General features: G+C 37.0%; 2 long non-coding RNA genes across 3 annotated transcripts in view; one reads left to right on the forward strand and one right to left on the reverse strand.

Moving 5' to 3' along the window:
- LOC107316611 (uncharacterized) overlaps nt 1–23,760 on the reverse strand; it is a 155,178-nt gene that overhangs the window by 96,229 nt on the left and 35,189 nt on the right. The window lies entirely within an intron of this gene.
- Nucleotides 10,893–23,760, forward strand: part of LOC146760109 (uncharacterized) — a 38,345-nt gene continuing 25,477 nt past the window's right edge. Inside the window, exons 1-2 of the long non-coding RNA XR_014948334.1 lie at nt 10,893–11,358; nt 18,517–18,579. This is a non-coding gene — a long non-coding RNA (uncharacterized LOC146760109). The remainder of the gene's footprint in view (nt 11,359–18,516; nt 18,580–23,760) is intronic.

The raw sequence follows: 23,760 nt of genomic DNA on the forward strand, positions 1-23,760 counted from the left end.
GGATAAAATAAATCACTGCTGCTGCCTTCCTGAGAATGCTGTTTCTCTATGTCCCCTTTTGCCTTTGTGAAGAACATCCCAGAAGGATTTTGGATGAAATTTATAGAGTTGTGGAAATATGATGAAAACTTGCCAGATTGTATCTTGCCAAGAATATTGTGAGGAAGAAAGAAGCCTTGACTCAGACAATACTAATAATAAAAATGCTGAAAGTTCTCAGGGTATTAATAAACCTGAGAATTTCTAAATACCTCTGAATATATTTTTCCGTGTATATTGTTATAGAACTGCATTTATAAAAGGACTGATTCACTAACTGTTTTCCTTCACACAATTTCAATTGACTAACATACTTCTAATATTTTTCCTGTTATTTAAACCATTATTTAAGTCTTTACCTCAGTGGAATTCTATGGCCTATTGTGCCATTTTCTGGAACACCTTGCCACAAGCATTTTTTCATTTGCCTTTAGGGCTGACATATTATTGCTTCTGCTGATCTGCTATGTGTATAGATGAGTTCAGTGGAGACTCAGCTCTTAAGAACAACGAGGAAGATGCTGTAGCTCCTATTATAAATCCTTTCTTAACAGTTGTCTGTGCAATAAGGAGCAAATGAGGAAAATCACAAAGATAGCAGAAAAAATTCTCCTGAGGCCACCTGATCCTCTCATTTGACATTTAAAAACTTCCTCCAAGGAACATCACTGCTTGTATTTCATTTTCTGTTAAGTAGTTGTTTTTCCTTCAAGTATATGCCAGGCAAGGAAAGGCAAACCTTGCTTTGCTCATTTCAAGTCAAAGGACAAGTAGTGATCATAGTATAATATCGGTGTTCAACAGGCCTATACACTGTCATTAAACAGGGCTCACCCTCACACACTGTAATGAGAACCATTGTGCTCCCCACCTCAGAGCCTGCATGAAGTTTTGCCCATAGCAAGGCCAGTTAAAGGCACAATGGTGACAGACTGTGGGGAGCACAGAGCCACTGTGCAGGTGGATAAAAGGAGAGAACTGATTCTTACAGGTGAGAGAAAATGCAAGAGAAGATGTCTGTCAGGAGCTTTGCCACCATCCAGTAGGGTCTCTGACACTCTCTCAAGTAACCAAGGATAAAAGCAGGAACCTGCAGCTAAATATGGATAATGCCTCAGTATTTCTCCAAGGGTTTAATGACAGCAGGATTCTGCTTTCTTTGTGACTCTTGTTTCCATGTTATGACAATACATAATGGTTAGTGACAAATTGTTACCAAATATCAAATACAAATTAAATAAATCAAATGTTACACATTCAGGGAAAATAAATTTTGTGTGAAGATAAGTTTGAAATAGAATTGGTTTGGTTTCTCATTAATATCACTTCTGTATTTTCATTCTATGCTTCTTAATTATTATTCTCAGTTTAGAGTTTTAAGTATAAGCATCATAAGCTTAATGTAAAGCAGTATTTTTCCTTGCAGTGTAACTGTAACAACCATCACAATTATCTCTGAAGAGCAGTTAAGTGCAGCATAGACAATGAGTATTGTCCACCCTCTAAAGCTGGGAAGCAGCTCCAGGGGTTCAGGCAGTTCTGGGGAGGGAACACAGAGATAGCTAGGGCTGATGCCTGATGTTCAGTGGATTAATACTATACCTCTAATGCCAGTGTAATTAATGACTATTTGAAGAGGTCTGAACAGTGAGTCATATCTGAAACATATAGATCTAACCTTCTATAATATCCATTTGTCTGTCTCTTAGATGAATAAATTTCCCTTTGCGTAAAGGAACTATTGGATTATTTCACTTAGTAAGTATCAAGACAAATAATTAGCTTGGCATCATTCTTGTTGCTGTCCATCAGGATAAGAACAGAGAAGTAACTCCTCACCAACAGTCAGAAAAGTTATTTGTCATTTCTTCCCACTTTGCTGCACTAAAAGACTAGTGAACAGACAGGGTGACAATGAAGTACCCTTCTATGATAGCTAGATCAAGTTATAGGGTATCTGTCATTGGTCAAGGAATGTATACCAAAGTGAAGAAGTTGTATGGTGGAAATATTGAGTACATGCATTACAAGGATAACAGAATAGCCACAGAAAATGTTATAATTTGAGAGATGAACAAAATAGCTAGGTCCCTTCTACCTCAAATCTATATTTGTGGCAAACCACTGTGTTTTTTAAACATCTTATCTTTTTAATATTTAATCTTTTTTCCATTGGGGGGAAATAATAATTCAAGTATTGTATCAGCATTGGTATTGATAGGGATTTACTATTTGTACATAACTGACTAGTTTGTGTCATAAAACAGGACTCATCTCTTCCAAATATTCAGTATTCCATAATTTACAAATATCAAATATTGTAGTCAATAAACAATGCATTTGTAGTTGACAAAATTTTGACTTGCAAGAAACAGACTGTTTTTCTATCTCAGTACATTGTTAACCTATCTATATTTAACAGTTGTGATTTATATCCAGCTAATTATGCACATTCTAATTTTTACTCTTGTATATATGTCACTGGAAATACATAGCATAACTAAACTGTCTGCAGGAATAGCTGAAAGACCATATACCTAAGCAGAAACAACTGAGAAGCTTGAAAGTGTGGTTAGTATTTTCAGCTGGCTACTAGAAAAGCTGCCAGCACATGCTTTCCCTTGAGTGTAAAAGCCCAGGAAGTGAAGCACTCTTATAGTTTGTGAGGGGGTAGCATAGCGGGGCCTGATGATGAGAATACACAGCCAACAGGGTGTATTTTGGACATGAAGTCACAATCACGCCATCTACCATTACCATAGTGAGAAAACAGCTTGGGAAAAATCTTTGGCTGAAGCAGCAGAAGAACAGATATTTCCCTTGGGCAAAGAAAGAATGAATGGAGCAGAATATAATTCTAGAAATATCTGAGAGGGAAAATTTAGCTACCGTTCATTTAACCCTTTAATAATCCATCATTTCAGACTGAAACATCCAAATAATGATTCATTGAGGCTCTAAGCCTCATCTCCCAAATTAAACCCTTCTTGTCTGCAAGATGCAGGTAAAACAATAAATATTAACAGTCTTCTGCTTTTTTCATTTGGTTGGTTGGTTGGCTTAGGATTGTTGCTTTTTTTAATATTCAACACTACTTTCATGCTGCCTCACAAGAGAGTCAACTACTAAAGGAAATCCTTCAAATTTCATGGAGTTCCTCACCAACTTGATCTCTAAGGTCCCTTCCAACCCGCACGAAACTATGAAACTATGAAAACCAGTTTCTGTACAGAGGTGCAAAGAAAGCTATGAACTATACTTAGCATTGTAAGTCTATTTCCTTGTGTCTTTCAGGGCTGCAGAAAGCCACCTGTCTGACTGGGGCAGGAAGTTGGAAAACAACTGTATGATTTACGCCCACTACTTTCCTATAAGCTGTGGGAGTGTAATCTTAACCACCACACTCTGTAAAAGATCCTGAGAACCACTTCATTTTATTTTATTTTTTTCCAGAAGGGCATAGTCTGAACAAAATATTTAATACACTTCCTGTTTCCACATTCTCAGAGTCTGACATGGATAATATCTCTTTAAGAAACCAACTACTCTTTTTCATGCAACTTGAGAAATGCTAACTGAGTCAAGAATTCCTGTGCTGTGGCAAGAGGCTAATTGTATAACCTCTACAAAAGTAGTCTGACCTAAATTTCAGTGATATTAGTGTAATTAGGCATCTGAATACTTTCCAAAATTTGACTCTTATTCTCCACTCAGTCTTACTGTAGAACCCAGCATCAGCCCTGAAACAGTAAATCATGTCCCTAAAGCACCCATTTCTACCAAAGAATTTGTTTGTGCCATGTTGCTTGTAGTAAGCAATAATTCATTTTATAGTCAGTTACATGACTGAATGAAAGAATTTATGAAGAGTTACAGCATTTAATAAATGTGAAAAACAAAACAAAAACACATAAAGAGGTTCTTTATGAGAAGAAACACAGCAACACAAAATATATATTTTTTCTTTAAATACATAATGCAAAACATTTTCAGATCTTGAAATATCACTCAAGATAAATATGTAAACAGAAACTTCCCCAAATTCCAAACCTTTACAAAATGATAGGTCAAAGCAACATGCAAATCAGCATGCATGTTAGGGACAGACTTTGTGTTATGTTTGATTGTGCACACAATATCTCTCACAGCTAATGCGAAAGAGTCCTTTTGCTATTCCCAACTCACCTTCTAGGGAGCATCTTCTCACATGGGTACAGAAAAGATCAGAATTTCACTACCTGATGAAAAGTGAAAGCTCACTCTTGAGTGTCTAAGAATGCTTCCTGGAAAAGTACCACAGTTTTCTTCCTTTAATTGCATTAATAGGAAATCAGCAAAGTACATACTGACTGCAGAACTCACTTCCTAACAAATCAGATATCAGTTATGGAAAACCAGAAGAAAATGAAATATAAAGGAAGAGGTGATGCTGGAAGGTTAATCTGATTATGTGATGCTCTATGTAGCTCTCTGAAGACCTAAGATCAATTTATTTATGTACAGCTCACTCTTTCAAAGAGGTGCACAAGGTTTTAGAATGAAATGCATTTATTATAGGAGCATGACAAAGCCTTCTTCCCAGCACTCTGCAACCCTAACATCTACTTCTGATTTTCTGTTGTTTCAGAAGACTTCATAAATATAGATATTTGCCCTGAAATTAGAAAGAGTAAAGGAACTGCCTGTAATCAGTATCATTCTGCACTTCAATCAATGTCTAGTGACAGGAACTGCTTTAACTACTTCAGATCCCAGGAAAAGGTTAAGCTTTTATTCCCAGATCAACCAGAAAACTTTGCAAAGTTATGTTCTCACTTTCCTTGTTCAACTTTTCAAGGACAGCTCCTCACTTTAAAAAATCCTTGTACCCTTTCTCATCTGTGGTCTGCAAACTATTGCAAAAAATAGAGTTCTTCAGAAGCAGCTTTTTTCAGACATAAACCTACTCAAATTCTATTAACTGCAAGGAGATTCAACACACGATGGTTTAAACCTAGTTTAAACACTAGTCATCCTTAAAATTTCACAGCAGTTTCAGATATATTGTCTCTTATCTCTTCTGATTTTTCACTTAGGGCCTTTCCTTAGCTCATTTTACCCCCAGTACCATGTGTTTTCAGTAATCATTCATAGTCAGATAGTGTTTCATTTAATGCCTATGCCCTACCTCACCAGCACTGCTAGGCATAAGCTCCCATTGCAGCACAACTGGTCCCAGCTGGCTTGTGCTGGGCTCCCTTGGAGATACTTGCTGCCCACAGAGCTGGCTGGCCGTGAGCACACTTGCAGCCTTCATGACAAGCTGCAGCTGTTGCTTCGCAGCATGCAGCCTGGCAGGCACACTGATTCCAGTCCTCAGGAAATGGAAGCATCTCCAGCACTACTGCAGTGTTGTTACCTGACAAGTCATACCCAGAAACACACACAGGTGCCAGAGAGCTGATATTATTGGGGAAGGAAGACAAAGCTGCACCTCTTAGTTTACTAACACGAGTCTGACTTCTGCTAATTAGATAATCTCGGGTATAACATTTCAATTCAATAAGACTTTAAAAGGGTATATATATGTAGCCTCTTTTTTACTCTCTCCATGTCTCATCCCTGTGCAGATAAGTGTTCAAACAGCATCCCCCAACATGACCTGATAGTATTTTTCCTCCTTTCATCACCATGTGCAGTGATGGAAAGTTGCTTCATCCAGCCCAAGATAACTGCATTTTTATTTCCTGAGTGCAAGTTATTTTAACTCCTCCAGCATTTTGCATACCAGGTATAAGGATCTCACAGGAGAAGGTCAGATGTGTGGGAGCTCACAGTTATTTCTTTGCTGACAGCGGGATTTATGTATGGGGGAAAATGATAACTGCTGTGTCTATCTTATCATGTGCAGCTTTGCCAAGGAAGAACAAAACAACTATGCTAGAAGTAACATGAGGGTGGAAGATGGGGATGTCTGTCACATCCCCCAACTCGATTTCTTGTTTAATACATTTTTGGCCAGTTGTCAGGGTCTCACATGGCAGCTCGGATGTGCATTCTCTCTCTCTCTCTTCTTTGTTTCTACCTATGAACTAATTTATTTATTTTGAGGCAGGGAAGCTGAGTTAACAGAAGTATAGTTTGTTTCTTTGCTACCAATCAATGAGTCCTTTACTGAACAGAGGTTTTCTGTCACATACCCTTTTCCTATTTTTCCTTCACTGGCAGAATCTGCTCATGGTTCAGGTTGCTCACCTGAGCTCTGTGACCCAAGAAGTGCTTGTCATGCTGCAGGTTTTTCTCACTGGCAGTTTCCTGGCTATGATTTAGCACATGATATTTTCTCTGAGAATGGGCCAGAATTCACTTTTTATCCTAGCAAATGATAACTGCCACATTATAATGGTTTTGATTGCTGGAGAAATGCAAATAAACTCATACTGATGATGTCCACTGCTTGGAGGAAGACACACACATAACACAAGTCTCCATAGATTTAATTACTACAAAGAACAGAAGATTTTTTATAAAAACTATATAGGAAAATTAAAAGACATATAGTAATGTGATAGAAATGGATGTTCCCTGTGTTCATTAGACCTTGTATTTCTTCTTCTCATCTATGTTTTATGCTCTCAGCACTAGGCCTTCACTAAGTTACATGGATTGTTTATGGAGGTCAGGTCACACATTATCATTGTAAATAGCTGTGCTTAAACAGCAGCCGGTGTTCACTGCTAATGGGCATACTATAAAATAGTAGGATGTGCGATGAAAATGTAACTGCAGTACTTTTCTTCTTTAAAAGCACATTTCCAGCACTAAGGACCTAGTTCTGTATCTTCAATTCTAAGTAAATCTTTGCCATTCCAAAGATCAAGCACTTAATACTCACAAACTGCCTTTCAAAATATTAGGATTAGGAGTTAAGCAAATGCAGTTCACACACTCTCTTACAAATGCCCACGTTTCTCCAAAGCTCCTCCTTTGATGTTCATAATCAAGTGGGGTTTTTGACTGTCTATTTTTTTTGTTGTTAAAAATCTGTGCAGTAAGCTTCATCTTTTTAATCCACCCTGGCTAAAGGAGGGAGGGAACCACCTATAACTTGAACTACTTTCTGTTTTCTGTCTTGCCAACAAGAAAGCCTGGTTTCTGCAAGGATGTATTTTGGAGAAAAAAGTATTTATTTTTTACTCAATAATTCACAGGTGAAGGCCTCAGTTTCTGTTGCAAAGCTGTATAAGGACATCCTTGAATTTGTACATGCATAATAAGAATGCTAAGGGCAGCTGAAAATGGAAGCTCAACTTAAAAAGGATTATGGAGCTAGTACTGGGTATACACCACCAAAACATACAATACCTAAAAGAACATAAGCCATCTGATCAATTTAAGTAGTCCCAAAGTGATCTTTAATTTCTGCACTGAACTGCAAGTTCTGTACAGTCCTTTGCAAAATGCTTTGTTTTACAGTCAGTGCAATAGAAAGTATAATCAACAGTAAAGCGAAGTAAATATACTTCTGAATATCTCTGTGAATCTGGAATACATATGTTAGTTCTAGTACTTTGTTTTGCACTTAAATAATCAGTAAGTCCCACATCAAGATACTAGGCCTTCTCCAAGATAAAGAAAAGCTAGGAAAATTATTCATAAATGTTTGCTTGAATTCTAAATTGCTTTTCTATTCAAATGTGTTCACACCCCTTTTGGTGATTAATCCATGAACATTTGTGCTAATGGACATCTGCCCACACAAATGTTTGGCTCTTCACTAAGTGACAACTTATTTTATTTGCAAATAAGGCATTTGTGCCCCAACAGGGCACTCACCATCATCCAGTCAAACAGTAGGAACAGTGCCATGTGATTTATGTTACTAATCTTATATAATGAATTACAAATAGGCAAAGATAAGAGTAGGATTAACAGTTGAGGAATACCATGTGACTATAAATGTCCTCTGGTTTGGCACTATAAACATCATATATATGTATATTGAGATTTCATCAAAGAATTTTCAACTTTAACTCTGAGTTTATTTGACATCCTGTAAGAGCATCCAGCAAGAAGAGTTTTAAAATTTAAAATTTTCAGTGACCAGATTTTAAGAAGCAATTCCTCTCTTTCCTGATATATATATCCGCAAGTTTATAAACTTAAACAGTTGCCTTATAAATAGTCCAGCACTGTTTAATTGCACTCTTGACTGATTTCAGATGTTGGGGAAGGTCAGGTCTAATCAGTACTTGGACAGGCAACCTGTCTGATGGAGAACAGGTTGTGATGATTCAGCACAGGGAACCTGCACTGGGGCTGTCTCTCAATGAGAACAGGAGAGTAATATGTTCCATTTTGCAGTCTTGACAGTTGGTAGTCTACTGCTCCTGCTGCATTCTTTGTTATCATTAGAACATTAGCTGTCAATCCTGAATAAAACCTCCAATGAGAAATTACAGCAGGTTTAATTCTGCTCATGTTAAAGTAGTTAACCAGACTTTTGTGGGAGCAAGATGAAGTTAAAAGCCTAACAGCTTCTGCTTAATTCTGTTTTGGTAGCTAAACTTTACTTTTTGTCTGGAGTTACTGGGTAGTGCTAAATTCCTTTTAAGCAGCTCTTTTTCCTATCACAGTTGTGTGATCATAGATGAAGTTGTCTGTTGGCCACATATAGTACATAAGTAGTTCTGGGCTATTATATTACCATCACTGTTTCTCTTGTCTGCATACAGACATAGTATCTTGGTCTACAGTAGCACTGTTAGCTTGATTTCAGTTGTGATTTAAAAAAAAAAAAAAAAAGACACAAAAGGAAACTAAAAGAAAGCAAAGAAAACTGCCCTTCAGCCATCCTGAACTTGCCAGTAGCACGTCAAATGTATTCAGTAGCAAGGCTGGTAGGCTTTTGTATAGCCTCACTCCTGCTCTCTGGAGCCATTTTCTGTATGTGCCTATTTTGTATCTATTTTACAGTAACACTCACTAACTGCTAGTACTAAAGAGTGTAAGAGGCAAGATGGGTCTCTGGTAACCCAGCATGTTCACTCTTGTGTTATGTTACTTCCCTCAACGAGACTTGGACAAGTAGCTTTCTCCCTTCTTCCGGTTATGCCAACCTTCATTTTATGCGGGAGTTCTTTGTAAACCATTCCTTCCTGTTCACTGCACAAATTCAGCATTGTAAAGTCTGCAATGAAGAACAAGGACAGAGCAACCACTCCTGCATGCCCCCTGTTAATCCCATTCTCTTGTTCATTAAAAGCTCCTATTGACTTTGAAACAGTTCCACCGGGCTTTGTGATGACAGATATTCGCCCAAAGACAACTTGGCTGAATTTTGTTTTCAAACATCAAAGAATCTTTTGCTTGTACATGTAGTTCAGAGAGAATTATTGATAAAGTTGAAGTGGGATTAACAAAAGTGCTGCCAGAGACATGGCTGCATGCTCTGAACCTGTGATGTATCATGAAGCACTGGATTTTGCATCTGACCTTCAGGGCTTCCCATACCACTATGAATCTGAGACACATTCATGTTGTACAGTAAGTTTTCAACTTTCTACCATTTTTAGGCTTTTCAATTTTGCACAGCAATTTTTGCATGTATCTTTTAATAAAAATCTTCAGTTTGAAGATGCTCATCACAGACAAAAAAGAGAAATTTAAGACTGTAACTTGTAAAAATAAGCATTATTCTTACATACATCTTTCTAACATTGTATATAAGGTTTTATGAAGTGTTTAAAACAGTTAAATCTGGAAAACTGGTGTGGGAATTCTTGGAAGGGAATACTAAAACCAAATATTCTTCTTTGGTTATTTGTATTTTAAAAGATATATTTAAATCAGAAAAGGAAAACTTTAAATGTTTCAGAAATGGTGAAACAGCACATGTCTGCCTGAAAGCAGGGGGAGCAGAGAGGACCATAATCCAGCCTCTGCTATTTTTAGCCACTTTAAGGGAAGTAGACTAAAGAATTGCTATGCCTCTGATTTATAATCAGGTTAAATGACAACAGCTCTTTGTTCTTTCCACCCGGTGCTTCACCCTTTCATCCTAATGCACACAGGCCTTTGGCCTGGGATGCCCATTTTTAGTCCCCCATAGAATATGACCGCAAAGAGAATCTTAAGCCCTTTTTTCATCAGAATAATGTCATTATCAGAAATCTTGTGTGACCTTTGTGGCACCCAGCTATTCTGTCAATATCTGCAGCCATTAGCAAGCTGCTAAAAGGATTTTGCACATGATAACGGATGTCAAAGTAAGTCCTTTTTCTTCAGGACTTTTATACTTGAATCAATTTTTACTTCAAGACTGTCTAGAACAAGGTCAATATATATTTATCACTGAATGATGAGTTTAAAGATGCCAAGATAGCTTTATACAATAACTTCTCTAATCAGAGATGGTATCTATGAGTAAATATATAGATATAGTATAAAATAAATATAGATATTGTATGTCTAGCTACATGTAATGTATGTATACGTTTGTTCTATTTATTCATTACGTATTATAATAATGTATGTTTCATTTCTTTTTATTAATTTGTTTACCTACATTTAATTTATTTCACTATATGTAACATAATTAAAAGTAGAATGAGTCTCTGCCTCATGTCATATCAGAGGGCTTTCCTCCTTTCACCTCCTCTGCCAGAAGCACACTGCACAATCCAGACCCAGCACAGCAGTCATAAAGAAGTCTTTTCTATTGACACTTCTGAGTGCAGGCATTGTAACAGCAAGACCAAATCCACAGAAGTACTTTCCTACTTATTTTCTGATTCTGTCCCTTCAGTGCTGCAGTGAGTGGTGTTTCACTGAGATGTTGCTGGGTTTATTTTCCCAGCTCAGCTTCTGGGTTTGCAGACTGAAGCAGAAAGATAACCCAGCAAACAATTCATAAATACCAGTCACTTTTCAGGACAGAAGCAGTTTCCACGTCTGCCACAGCTGCTGCATAAGCCCAACAGCTCCTAAATTGGAATCTACCTTCTCTGTCCTGGAACACATTGCTTTGATCTCTTTGGACAATAACTGAGCTCAGGGGGCCCCAAAAAACCCCAAGTCACAGAGCTTAAACTTTTTATCACAACCATCCAGAGGAAAGTCTCTAACTTCTTGGCACCTACACAAATGTACTGTGAAGTAGCCACTGTGGCATGGAGAAGTTGTTTTGCCTCAGGAAAAGTTAGTGAGAAGATTGCAGAATATCTCTAGGCACCCAGAAGATGCCTGCAATAATATTTCCTTGGAGAACCACGTAAGCCATTCCTCCCCATAACGAATTACATTCCAGATAAGCTGTTGTCAGAATGAACTCTCATCAAGGTGAGTAAACACTGTCCAGACTTAAAGGAGTACATATTACAATACTCAGTAATGAAGTTATATCACAGAGTGCTCTGAAGGAATGAACAGAGATGTTGCAAATTTAACTCCTCATTCCTTATCTGCTTTGAAAAGACTGATAAATGTAATTAAGTTTGCACATATTGGTTCTAAGTTCATGAATCAAGTAGAGAATTATCTTGAATAGACCTATTGTCTGAAATAATTAGGAAATGAAAAATATCCTACAACACAGATGACTTGTGTTCCACGGCAAAAGAATAATCAAAGTGCTCAATTCATGAGCACTGTGGCATGGGATCTGTTTAACAGTGCACGATGAGACAGGTACTAGGAAATGTATTAATAACAGAGGAATTTTGCTTCAAAATAATTTCTGCTGCATGATCTGAGTGAACAAATGAATCTATAGAGCGCTTAACATACGTATTTGTTACTTACGCACATTAAACAGATATTTCAAACAATGCTCTGTGGATACCAGTTTTAGCATATTCTTTATAGATTATTTTGTGATCACCGTACCAGCTGCTTGTAAGGGAAATGTGTTGCGATGTGAAAAACAACTGTTTTCTTTCTTTTCCCTTTTCAATCCACCCAAGAGGAAGATGCATACTTTCTGGAGCTAGTTGCTTTGAAAGGTTTTCATTTAATAGATTTGCTTTTGCATTACAGAAGCATGGACAGGTTTGTTTAGTCACTCCATATTTCTTCTGACAGAGGCATTAAAAAATTCACTGTGTACATGAAGAAGTAAACAGGAGGTTTATAGCATGGGACAGATCATTTCCATAGAAATATTTCTTTCAAGCACTATTTCTTCTACACTAAGACAAGTTGCTGGACATCATCTTTGTCTCATAAACCTGAGGGGAGACCTTTTGGTTTTTAATTTGTCAAACCATAAGGATATGGACAAAATATAATTTTTTTTCTAAGTTTATTGGAAGTTTTTGATGTGCCTCGGTCTTAAAGACTATTGTCCAGTTCACAAAAGGAGTGAACAAAGGTGTTTGATTATATCCAGTTTGAGAAGTACATTATTTATTTACTTATTTATTTTTGCCTCAGGAGATGCAAAATTTTATCTGAAATTGACTTTCTACTGACACTTATGGAAGCAAAATGGTAAGATTCAAAATGTCATGGAGAAGAACACAATTTACATTACGTTTGGGCATGTTTCTGAACCTTTTTAATTTTTATTCTCCCAGTTGTAATGCCAGTGCTGTCTGCATTGCTGAAAGCCAGAGTCCACAGAAACATCAGCTTTGCTTCCCTACATCTTATGCATTAGTCACCCTTTGTCAGGCCCTAAGCTCAGGAAGCCCAGGTTCCCAGGTTGCTATCAACTTGCAGTTTTTGATCCATGTTTTGTGGATTTTTTATTTTTATTTTTTTAAAAATTTTTTAATTTTTTTATTTTTGAGCCAAAAGGGGTAGGTATGAGAAGAATATGAGAGAAAGAGGTGAAACAGACAAATCAGGTTTGGGTACATGTTCTTAAATGCATAGAACATCTAGGTTTGCCTTTCCAAGCCTGCAACTCCAGCCAAGAGAATTATTTATTCTATAGTTTTAGATGATCACTGCAACAGTTTTCTAGTAGTTTTTCTTAGAGTCTGTGTACGCAGCTATGCAGCTAGTGCACTAAGCAACCTGCTAAAGCAGAATGCCTCTCTGCAAAACCTTTCAGTTGAGGTGTGGTCTGCTGTTAACCACAGCAGGTCTCTGGTTGGGACAGAGTAAAAGTAGAGTTTACCTTCGTGTAATCTTATACAAAGAGAGCAAACCAGCGACAGGCTTTTTGCATTTCTGGGTGGAAGATGTTAAAAGAAAGTGTCAGAAGTGCAGTTTACAGGCACTAGCCTCACTCACAGATGTGAAAACAAAAGGCTAATAAGCTTCTTTCTTTTAGTTCTTTGTTAATGCCTCAAGTATCATTTCAGCAGACTACCCCACTCAAGCACCTCCATTAGAAGAAAAACACCACAAAAGCCAGATCTGTAGAAAGGAAAGGGTAGGGCTTTTGCTTTTCTACCTCTGCTGTGAAAAATATACAGGGCTACAACTGTCGCATGTGTTCCTACAGATAAAATACATTGCTGAATATGCACACAACCCCAAAACACTTCTCATTTACCGCAGACCACAAACACCTCCTTCACCACTAAACGAGAAAGGAGCTTTACCATGTTATCTCCCCACTTTCCAGAAAGGCTTTTCCTTTTCTAACGTCTCACCCTTACTATGCACTCAACTTCATGTTTTCAACAGAGAATTCAGAACAAACTCTCAGTGATGCACAAAACATCACAGACACTGCCCAGCTGCAAGTCCAGCCCAGTTGTGGAGTTGTCCTAACTGTGGAGGAGTTTCTTATTTCTGGCTGTAAACGTGCTAGCTGTGATCCAGCTGGCAAATGATCAAAGGGCCATGAAATGTTTAAAGATACTTGTGAAGATCCAAGTGCAGAGGACAAGTTTCTCCCTCCCAGCTTTCACACCAGCACTAACGGATATGTGCAGACTGTTCTGCTTTGATAGATTATTCAAAACTTTTCAAAAGTGGCTTCTATCCACGGGCAGCAAGACAATCCAAAGATGTTATATTCTGTTTCTGTGAGAAATATGACAATCATTCATCAATTCTAGCCATTCTAGCCAATTTCATTTTTGTGACATGATGTCACAATCCATTTAAATGAAGACAAGCACAGTCATCCAGAAACTCCATCTTGATGACACTAGTCCAAAATTAACTGTCCAGTGTCTATTTACCACACATATATAGGACAGAAACACATTTTTTCTCTAGGTGCATAGTTCTTTTCATAAATACAGATATAACTTTCAGATGAAAACTTTGAATTGTAAAGTTCAAATCTCGAGATTAAATGTGAATGAAAGGGCTTAGGTAAAAGGTAAAATGTTCAATTGAAGAAAAAGTTATAAAGAATACTGCTTATCTGGAAAAAAAAAAAAAAAAGTTTTTTAGAAAATTTCACTTCCAGTAATTCCAGGTGAAATTTTCTTTACTGTGACAATCATAGCAAGGGCTACTGAGAACACACTTTCTTACAGTAGCAGAAGAACTTAGCTCCCTGCATGAGCCAGAAATTTCAACATCTGCTAAGAATTACTATTAGACAAGAGTTCTTCCACTCTTTGAGAAGCCATCTACCATAACTGCATATGAATATGCAAAAAAAAAAAAAAATCCACTTCCAGTATATGGCAGATTCCGGGGCTGACTTACATTTTTCTGCTGCAGCCTGGCTTTCATTAGTCAGCAAGAGAGCAGTTAGTCAGAAAAGAAGAGAAGCCCTGCCTTGCAGTTGTGACAGTCTGCCACTATGAATCTATCGTGCCCAAGCCCACAGTCACCATTTCTTTCCCTCCATCTGGTATAAATATTTAGTAGTTTTAACGTCACTATTTCAACTGAATTGACTTGGGCTATTTAAATATTCATGTGTTTCCTTCCCCTGATGTATTTTGAAGGAAATGACATATCTCCATCCTTCATCTACCTGTTTTTTAAATGACTAAACAACTAATTAGTAGTATTTTTTATGGCAACTAGAGCATCAGCAGCCTTGAATATCACTCTAATTGATAATTGTTACAATATCCTTGTCATTCAAAGCCCTTAAAGGATTTCCTGGATGCTCCTCTTCTCATTTGATGAAAATAAAAACAGCTTGGGAGTTTGCATTCTCTGGCAAGATCTAATCACATTCACAAGTAGTGGGAGCATTGATCTGGAAGTCTCTGCAAGGTTTTCTGATTTGCAGCAAGTTTTCAGGCTGATCAGTTCTCATGAGCTCAGCTTTTACTATCAGGCTTTTAAAAAGTAACTCTAGAGTTGATGGACATAGGAGTAACAAAGGGACTGTTTGTACAAAGAGGAAATGTTCTGCAATGCTTTGCTTGAGCTCTAATGTTCTCAACATCTACTTTTTTGTCCCACATGGTTGCTGAAAATAGTTGATATTAGTAATATTCTATAAGTAGCATCCACAGTTGGAACATAATTTTAGAGGCTTTCAATTTGAGGTTTGTTTTTTTTTTTTTGGTTTTGTTTTTGTTTGTTTGTTTGTTTTTTACTTTTTCATGCATTTGTGGCCAAGCTGCTTCAAGAAGGAAGAGAAAATGAGAATAAAATTATGAGAGATTTCTCATCTAAAAAGCACCCATGCAAAACAAATACAAAACTAAAAGCCATCCAAGTGAGCCCTGGCCACGTGGCAAGCCAGTTGATGAGCTCAGGTGGAGCTTCTTGTAGAGGACTTTTATGGTCAGAGAATGGCATCAGTGTAAACCAAATTATTTACTTGAACAGCCACAGTTTATTCCAGTATGCACTGCAATTGTTCACCAGCTAGGGATATTAATGCTTTCCCTTCTCCCCCATCACTGCCTAAAAGCCACTCCCTGTGGAGGGTACTAGAAGAAGCCTTCTTACTTGCTCATACTTCAACTAACTGCTCTGCAAAGACACAGAAATAGAAGAAGGTACTTCAGAATAAGGTTATTCTGGAATTCAATTAAGGAATTGAGACAAAGTTCTACCTTTTGATTTTCATCCAATGATGGAATCAAAGTGCAGACTCGTTGTATTGTTCAGTCTTTGTCCTGTCATTTTGATTCAGATTTTGTTGAGAACAAAACTTGGCTCACCAAGGAAAGAATTCCTTGTATTTGAAAATTGATCTGAAAATTCCCCCCCGTGACAAAATAAGCAATTCATCTGCTGCACCAAAGGTGTTCTGCAGTCCTAACCCAGACAAAACTTCTGTTGCTTTGAACTGTAACCACCTTACTGTGGATTATATTTCTTAACAGTTTGTGGTTGTTTTTCTTAAGTGTATATACTTTTCCTTAACAGTGTGTGAAGCACAACTGGATTATAAATAAATAAACAGTTTTAAAAGTAGTTTGTCTTCACACTTGAAAAGGCAGCTTCGGCTAGAGTTTTATTTTTCCTGTAGATGCAAGTGTATTTAACGTTTCTTCCAGTGACTTAGTATCACACAGCTTTTTAAAATGGCTTTTAAAATGTTTGATGAAATAATCTTAATTAGAATATTTTCTTTAGCATCTGCTGCTGTTGTCGTTTCATTTGCAGTGTTTGCATTTGGTAAAAGGATCTTTTTCACCTTACAAAACAACGAAATATCTGTATGCACTTCATGTAATTGTAGAGCATCTACTTGTATTTTTAGTACATGCTATCCCTTGAGCTGTGCTTGGGTAACCTGGTAAGCTTCATTTACTAGTGCCTGCATGACCGTGATGCACAGCACAGGAAGACTTGTAATGTGATAAAAGAGCTGTGAAACCTTGCTTTTTCTTGTAGAAATAGAAAAAAAAATCTGTCTCAACACCACAAAAGAGTATTTTGTAGGCTATAGTGCATTTTTAAAATAAAAACTAAATAAGGAGTGGGACCATGGTCCATTGTAAGTGCACTGAAAATCTGAGTAGGTGAATATTTAGAACTTCACAACTGTTTCCTGTTATTCTCATGGGTTATTTTCAACCCTTTTTAGACTCAGTCAGCTGCTGAGATGTTTCCTTCATGCAAGACTGCAGGTTTTCATCAACTTCTTACAGTTTAGCAGCATTCAGTGGAGAAAAGTCTGAGAACTGAACACCAAAGGAACAGAAGAGTCAGAGAGGAAAGAGGTTATCCTGGAAAAACTATTCTGTGAAGGACTAATTCCAACTACTGAAACATTTTCATAGATGAGAAGCAAAGTACAGGCATAAAGCATAATATACCATCTTGGTTTGCTGAGCTGAGAGAAACTGAATCAGATACATAGTAGGTAGTATAAATTCCTGTGTCTACATCTTTAATATAAAAGGTAAAGTGGACAAAAGATCTATCAAAAGTTTGTGTTTCTCTGAATATGTTTGGCTGTTGCGTGAGCTGTGCTGTTCCCCCAGCCTTATTAATGGCATCAGAATGAAGATGATTCCCTATTAATAGTGGTGATTTCTTATCATACCAATGGCATGACATTTCAACATCTCAGCCTACACCCTATTGGGGTGCAGGAGGCTGCAAACTATGTTTATAGGCTTTCTTTGATTTATTCTCTGTTATACTTTATACTAGATTATATCACGCTCACTGCCAAATCATTGCAATAAGCATACGAAAACCGCATGGAATGATAGTAAGATACTGGGTTTTTTAAAATTATTTCTACATGTTTTTCCCGATGTTATACTATGCTTTGAACCTAAAAATACTACCCGTAGTATTTTTTTCTACTTCTTAACTGTAAATGTAACTCCCAGACTAATCTAAGAATTTGAGGATTTCAGGTGGTGACTAACAGAGCTCTGAGCTTGAAACTATGATGCATCTTCAATGGAAGAAAAGATGGTAGTCATTTCACTGTAGAAGAGGTCTTTTGAGAGAAGGAATATCCATGCAATTCAAGCAGGCTGTGAAATACAACCGACTTTAACCAGAATTTTCTAAGGGTCATTTTACATTTTAGTTTAACCTTCTTAAATTGGTAGTTACACACGTACTTTGTAACCCATAGACAGTGTTACCTTTGTACAAGGCAAAATTACTTCTGAAATGAATAGTTTGGTTCCTTTATGAATGTACATGAGTTCTCTGACACTTGTTACTCAGTTTGTGTAGATCCTGTGTGCTTGTACCACATAGGCTACTCTCACAATCTTTTGCAAGTGAACTCATTATCTCAATGACAGTGGTTTCTAAACACTCTTTCATATATAGATTTTCTTGGTTCTTAGAGCTGTCACTAAACCATGCCAAGCTATGTGCATCTTAAACTACATAGAATCACAGGCACAATAAATTAATTAGTCCCTAACATCAGACACAAAGAAAAGGTTATCTGTTTCGCTATATTAACAGCGAACAGTGAAAACCCTTGGTTTCCACAATAGTTCAGTGATTATTTCTGTTGCAGTTGCTTTTGACAGTGTGGTACTGGCAAGTAACACAAGCACACAGGCTTGTGTGATCTAAATCCTCAGCCATAACAACAGACTTGTCAGCACAAAATACCTTCTACTGCTGGCTCTCTTCTGCATTTGTTATTTTGCAGACAAACTATAGCTCTTCCTTTCTAAATGCTTCTAGGAAAGACAGAAGTTGAGTAGCAAGGTAGAGATCTTGAATTGCCCAAGACTGAAGAAATGTCAGGTAAGTCTCATCTGCCTATTGCTTAACCAGACGTTCTGGAAGTCAGCTGATAAAAACCTGCTGTAAAGCTTTTCCTGTCTATTAGAAGTGGTGGTGAATAGGTCAACCATATGTCCAGTCACACAGAAGATATCAGTATGGCAGAAACCAGGTGTGGGATTATCTGCCCATGATATCTGGCACTGTAAAGAAAAATTAGATCTGTGGTGGTGTGTGTGGTGGCATTAGTGTGGGAAACCCATGTTCTCAAAGGGGACTTGCTGTACCTGATGGGTAATGGATAAGAACTGTAAGAAGTATTATCTGCATGTGCCACAAACACCATTTTACTGATACTGCTACTGCCAAGCAGCCATGCAGGATCCCATTCTCAGGACACCTGGAGAGGCTGGTGGATGGGCTTTCACTGACTACTAAGATTATTTTTTATTAATTTTTTCAAAACACATAATACTTTAAGTACTACTTAAGTTTACTTTAAGTTCCTAAGTAAATGTGCTGCATTAATACATATTTGAACTACTAATTGCAAAATGAAAGGAGGAGATGTTAAATAAATAAATCTTGAATAAAAAATATAAAAGTTTGAAGGGCTTCTTAGATGACAATTTTTCACCTGAAAATGCTTTGCTAATAACAAAGTTCTCCAGCAAACAGGGCAAATGAAATCATAGAATCACAAGGTTGGAAAGGACCTACAAGATCATGTAGTCGAACCATCCTCCCACTACCCTTGCTACCACAAGCTACAAAACCATATCTTGTAGCTTCTCATACAGGCAGACTCAGCCAGTCACAATGAGCTGTCACACAATGCTGTAATTTCCATGATTTTTTTCCTCTTTTTTATATCTGAATGAGATCAATTTATCACAAAGCACTGACTACAAAACCTTGTGCCGAAAGATGTCAACTGAAAAAAAAACCACACAAAAAATTCCAAGTATACTAGCTTTTCTTAAAAAAACAACAACAAACAAACAAACAAACAAACCCCCCTAAAATTACAATCCTAATCCAAGAAATTCCTGTGTAACCAAATAATGGCTGTACTAATAGAGAGCTCCACAGATCAGTGCAGTGTCACCAGGGCTCCACTGACATTGTACATGGAGTTCAGCTATCTACTTCAGCTGCACAGGGAGTCTTACCAAACGAGATTACAGAATGGAAGAAACATGTTACTACAGTGATTCCTTGGTCATGTAGCACCATCTTATTCTCATAAGAGGTTTTGCTGAATATTCCAACAAATATGTGATTAGAATATTTGGTCAGTGCTCTTTATACTGTGGGTTTTACAGGTTTTATTTCAGTATTTGCTGCTAACAATCAACAAGCAAAATGAAAGCTTTCACTGGCAGAAAATGCTGCTAAGAATACTAAAAATACTGCTGCTTCTTTATATTTAACACTTTAATTACGTAATAAAGATGGCTGGAAGTCTAGATTACTGAGAAGACGTTACCGTAGCTGATAAAAAGTAAAAACAAAAAAGCTACAGGAAATAATAACTCTGTGGAAGCTTTTACTGTAGATGCCCAGTTTCCACAGTAGTAAATGTAGGATAAAAGCTTAGCTACGCAATGTTTCAAAGCTGATTGACTAAATAAATAAATAAATAAATCATCTGAGAAATTTAATAAGGACTCAGGTTCAACATCCCCAGGAGAATATGAGTCAACACATGTGAAAAGTCCACACAGATGAATTATAGATGTAGAAAGAGATAATAGAACAAAAGTGTTTTGAAATAAATGTTTTGCTGACAATTGGGGAAATAAAACCACTCTCGTTTACTGGAGGAAAAGGTGAAGGAAACAGCTAGGAACAGATAAGGAAGGTAGAAAATTAGAGAAGATGTTTCAAGAATCAGTGATATGCTTAAGCACAGGCTTTAGAGGGAGCAAGCAAAGTAAATCCTTATGGAAGAGAGTTGTAAGTCAAGACAGTGATTCAAGTTTTTTCAAAGATTTTGCCTGAACGTTTGCAAGAAAGTATAGAAAATTAAAAACCAGAGATAATGAAGAAAACACCAAAGTCACAAAGTTATTCTCCTAGCATACCATAATTGTCCTTAGGACAAGGAAGGAAATACTGTAAATCAGGAGTCTAGCACAAATATTTCAGCACATCTCCATTATGCATCTTTGGTAGCAAATGTGAAGAATGAAACCTTGTAAAAACACCACAGAAAAACACTCTGTTTTCCATGATTCTGGAGGTCACTCACAGTTCCCCACAGAGAAAGCTCTAAACACAGTCATCCTTTACAAAAACCCGACAGGCAGGCTCTCAAGCTGACCAAGCAACTTTAAGTCCTATAATTCTGTTCTTTGCTTTGAAAAAAAAAGCCAATGTACCATAGGCACATGACACCATTGACTACTGTGAGAACTCCAAACTGAAAAATAAACCAACTTGTACTTTTATCTTATTAGTCATTTTCTGACAGAGTGGTTAATGATGTTCCTGACATTAATACATCTGAATGCCCACCTCACCAGCTGTGCTTATTCACCGTTTTCTGAACTTTCATTTCTAAATTAAAACTGTGAAATGACCAAGCTCTAACAAGTCACTTTCCTAACCAAAATTTGAGAAGAAATCATTTCCTAAACTTATTCCACATAAACTCTGCTCTCGGCTGAGGTGCAGCATTGCTGAAGGTTTGGCAATGCAAGAATGTAGTGCCGAATTACTGAGACAGCTGAGACTCATCGTTTTGGTTTTTGTGGTTTGTGTGTGCTAGTTGGGCTTAGGCACAGGTATCAGATCCCCGTAGATTTCCTGCTAAATATTTATTTGCTTAGCTGAGTTTCTTGCTAAACACATTTGACATTTATGGGCTTTGAGGCACTGTATGATGTAAATTACCCATATTTTTTAAAGATTATTATGTATGTTTTGAATTTCTGTGGTGCTGATCTGCAGACTCTGCAGAATCGCAATAAACATTTCAAAAACAAGATAAGCAGATAAGCTTGCGACAGGAATGATAACTGCCATTTGCTGGACCAGAAGACAGCTGTTGTGTTCTCTCATTTACGAGAAAACAGTCTCTGGGAGGGGTGTCTAAATTCCAAGATCTCTGTCTCCAGACACTTCACTACAGTAAATTTCAAACCATCATCCCCTCAAAGAAATAATTAAGTAACTACAATTTTAGAAGTCCTGTTATGTTTGTTTGCAACAGCAAGGGAAAAGAAAAAAAAAAGAAGAAAAAAAAAAAAGACTTGGTTTAAGTGTCTCAGCATGAAGAATGACAAATGATCTCAAATAATACTTATAATACTTACTCCATCTTCAGAATTTATTTACAACAAGTGAGTGCCCCCAAGATGAAGAGAAGGCACTTAATGTGGCAGATCATGATGTAGGAGAAGCAATAAAAAGGGAAACACAGCTTGAACTGTAATATTGCTGCGTAACTTACATCTCCCTGCTGAAGGCAGCAGAATTGCAGTTACCGAACTGCTAATCTGTTCTACTGTTTTTTAATCAGATGTTGGCATTATCTGCCACTAATTGCTTTTTCATTTCCACTTGTAATTATTCCATTGCATGTTTGCGGTGAGAAGCTGAAAATGAAGCAGATCACCAAGAAAGAATTAATTGTTAATGAATAATCATCAGTAGGAAGCCAATTTCATTATCTTCAAAGAGGTAGCCAGAGATTAACTACTAACTGGTGTTCTCCTACTTTCAGTGCATGACTGTAAAGTAATCACAAATAATCACACCCTCCAATTTCATCAATTATTTTCTATTATGTGAATTGATACCCATTTTTGTCTTTGTTGTTTAATGTTAATGGTGGTATTCAAGCTGGGGTGTGCTAATTGGAAGGTGTTGAATTCAGTGGGCTTTGGGCCTAATTATTGGAGCATCTTTTACATTAGCATATGATCCTAGGAGGGATACATAGGGGTAGTTACTAAATTTACAAGATTTTGTTTAGAAATTTTAGACAGTTTCTGAAAATAGAATGGTATGTGTAAAGCTATTTTCTCCATGTTAAACACATGCTAATCATTGTTTACTGAGGAATTCACCTTAAATCAACATGCTGAAAACAAAGGCTGTTTGCAATTTAAACAATGAGTTTGATTGTGTCAAGGTCTAAAAGAAATTAAATAAAGAACCTGTTATATACTAAGCAGAAGTTTTATAGAAAAATCCCATCTGCCTCATCATTATTGCATAGAATTATTAACTCTAAACTTTCCATTCAGCTTTGCTACTGGTCTATTTCTGAAGACAGTGATGCCAAGTGTAATTTTAAAGAATAGCTCGCCTAATGATTTTAGATGCATTCAACTATGGTTTGTACCAATTTGTATTGAACTGCTATCAAAGAAGTAATGCGAGCTGAGGAATAGATTCAATCTCTAAGTATTACTGCACTCTTTGAAGCCTATAAGCTTCTGCACATGAGAATATCTGATTTAAAAAAATGGAAATACTTCCTGCATTTTCTTCGGCTATGTACTTCTCCATGAAAATCTCCCTAAACTGCCACCAAGGGAACAGTTGTCACTTCTTAGTTCAGTTTGGATGGAATTACGACAGGATGGCTTTTAGCCACAATTTCATTTTTTCCGAGGGCCATGGGGATGTAAGACAACCCTACTACTTGCATTTGAAAAGAGCAAATACATCAAAAATAGTTTTACTCATGGCTCTCCTTAGCAGATTTATTTATTCAATTTTTTTTAAGTGAGAAGACTGAGAACCGATCAGTGCTCTGAAAACCTACAGAAAGGAAGCTGAACACTCAGTGACTTCCAGATTTGGAACTTTAAAGCTATCTTTCACACTCCTAATTGACAGCATCACAGAAACAATGCTGCGTATGGTCAGCCATGGTTTCTGACAATCATCGTAATTAAAATAAAAGTTGGAGCTTTGTGCAGTTGAGAAGAAAAATAAGGCCCAACCAGAAAAAGATACAATGATACAAGATGATGGAGATTTAGGAAACTGTAAAGATTGATTCTGATACACACAACTTCTTAAAAGAAAGTGGGTGATAGCCATATCAACTCTATTAAAAATCTCAGTGCAGCCACCACTATCTGTAAATAACCAATCTAAGCCACTTTTGTAAAGTAGCAATATGTTTCTTCTATGTTGCACATTACATTCAATGCTTTCTGACAGAGCTTGAAATTTTCAGCC

Source organism: Coturnix japonica, chromosome 7, assembly GCF_054131305.1.
Source record: "Coturnix japonica strain WE chromosome 7, WE-NBRP24, whole genome shotgun sequence".
NCBI lineage: Eukaryota > Metazoa > Chordata > Aves > Galliformes > Phasianidae > Coturnix > Coturnix japonica.